Source organism: Trifolium pratense, linkage group LG4 (genome assembly GCF_020283565.1).
Source record: "Trifolium pratense cultivar HEN17-A07 linkage group LG4, ARS_RC_1.1, whole genome shotgun sequence".
Classification (NCBI taxonomy): domain Eukaryota; kingdom Viridiplantae; phylum Streptophyta; class Magnoliopsida; order Fabales; family Fabaceae; genus Trifolium; species Trifolium pratense.
Window position 1 is genome coordinate 21,001,560 of NC_060062.1, and position 2,403 is coordinate 21,003,962.

The following is a 2,403-nucleotide window of genomic DNA, read 5'->3' on the forward strand; positions in this document are numbered from 1 at the left end:
TGTCCGTTTTGGCCCCTTAAAAATATTTCCGTTAATTTGTTTTAATCTGAACCGTTTGATCTTTTTGTTAAAAATCTAATGGTAGGATATGCATGTCTACAGAATATAATGGTGAATCATCATCAAATAAATATTTCTCTTGTTCTTCATTATCTTCTCTCTCTTGTTCTTCATCTTCACCACCAATTTCATCAATCTTCATCAAACAAACCTAAAAAAAATCCAGATCTCCAAAAATTGAAAACCGAAATTCCCAAATCACAACCAAGTAATTCAAAAGAACAAAGAAATCAAAGCCCAAAAATCAAGCTTTATTTTTAAGCAACCACATGAATCCAGTTTTGATTTCCCCCATAAATCAAACGAATTCCAGCAACTTCCGAACATTACGGTGGAAGAGCATAACAGGATCTTGATGTTGGATCTGAACGGCGACGGGATAGAGCAGAAGACTAGTGACAAGGAGGAATAAGAGGAAAGGAGTAGATAAGAATTTGAAAATGAGATTCGGTTGTTGCCGGCGGAGAATGTGACAATCACTAAATTAAAGAAGATTGAAAAATTTGTAGACGGAAACAAAAAGATACTTGAGGGAAAAATTTGTTTTACATTCATGCTATTATCTTCTTCTTTTTTCATTTTAATTATTCTTTTTTTGGGTTAGTTTGAAATCTGGATTTTTTATGGATTATGTTATATGCTGATGAACATGAAGAGATGAGAAAAAATAAGATGAAGAAAAATATAACAAAATTAAATGTTGGCAGTTTATCATAAGATAAAATAGACATACAAGATCTAACGGTTCTCTTTTTAACAAAATAAATAAATGGTTAAGATTAAAAAAATTAAAAAGGTCTTTGGTAGACCACTTATAATGTTGGTACATCTTATAATTTTGGGGTTAAAATTTAACGGAAATGACTAAAGTGACAAACGAATATATCTTTAAGGGACTAAAACGGACATTTTTTTCTTTAAGTAACCATTGTAAAACCTAAAATATCTTTAAGGACCATTTAACTAATTAAGCATATTTTTTAATACAGTATATATGCATGGAACTTTCAAACTAACAGTCGCATCCCAAATTTTGTTTAATATTTTTTTTGTCGTATTATTCCAATTCCAATAATAAATGCTTTTAGATAAAAAAAAATATAAATAAATGCTTTGGCATGTGAAATAGATGGTACTACTAGGCATCATCATATCATATATATATAAAATAAAAAAATTGATAGTACTAGTGGTCATGAAAAATCTGTGTCGACAGATTGGAATTTGGGATGCAAAATGTATCACGGCAATTAACCAAGAAATTACTTGAATTAATATTTAATTTCTACTGATACTCTTAGTTGTTTGGGAATACCATCTTCTAAACATTTATTAGTAGAGTGAGTATCTTTTTGGGTAATATTTGGAATTTAGTATTAGATTGGTTGAACATTAGTAGTGCAATGTCAAATATTGTAGTTAATCATATGCTTAATTATTTGATAGTCTATGTTTTTCTTTGAGTAGTTCCATCATGAAATGTTGTATGCACTTTGAATAGTTGTGTGAGTTATTTGAAATGTCATTTTCTTTTAACATAAAGAGTTTGTCTTTAGTAATGTTGTATGATTTATTAAATTTTAATTATGATTGTGGTTTAAAATATATGTCAAAAGATTCAAGTTTTAGCTTTATCATTTTTTTTATTCTTGTTTGGTGGTTCAAGATACAAATATACCAGTGAGAGAATTGAAAAATGCTTCAAGACCCACATAGGAAAGGTTTCCCACAATACAATTAGGGTGTGCCCCAAAGGACATCCAATTTTGTAACGAGATGACGTTTTCAACATGACCACCACACGACCAATGTCCGTCTTGCTTGGCTGAGCTAGGGTTTATTTTGGTTTCCACGCTATAAAATGAGTGCTCTGGCACATTTTCAAATTACACCAAGCTTGATGACATTCAAAGCTTTGATCTCTTCTCCCTTTTCTTGACGCATTTTCGAGCCTCTTCTTCCCTTTTTTTTTTATTCTTGGAACGTCGTGGTTGATAGTCTATTTGCATAATTTTGGATAGTATCGTGAAGCATCTTAAAAAAAGCAATCAAATATGCGGCTCATCTCAATAATTTCTTTGGTGACTGAAACATTGTTTTAAAACGATTTTCACTCTTGTTACGTATATTTTAAGGAAATGTTAATTTTGTTGGAGAGTCCGGATAGCATCGGAAGTGATAATGTAGGCTAAATGTTAATGACTTTAAGACAATAAGAATAAAAAATCTTGATACCACATTTATAACAAAAACTTTAAGACAATAAGAATATCAATTAACTCTCTTATATCCAAAAAAAATTTATGAGACTTAAGCCACTAGATTTAATTTAATGGTAATGAG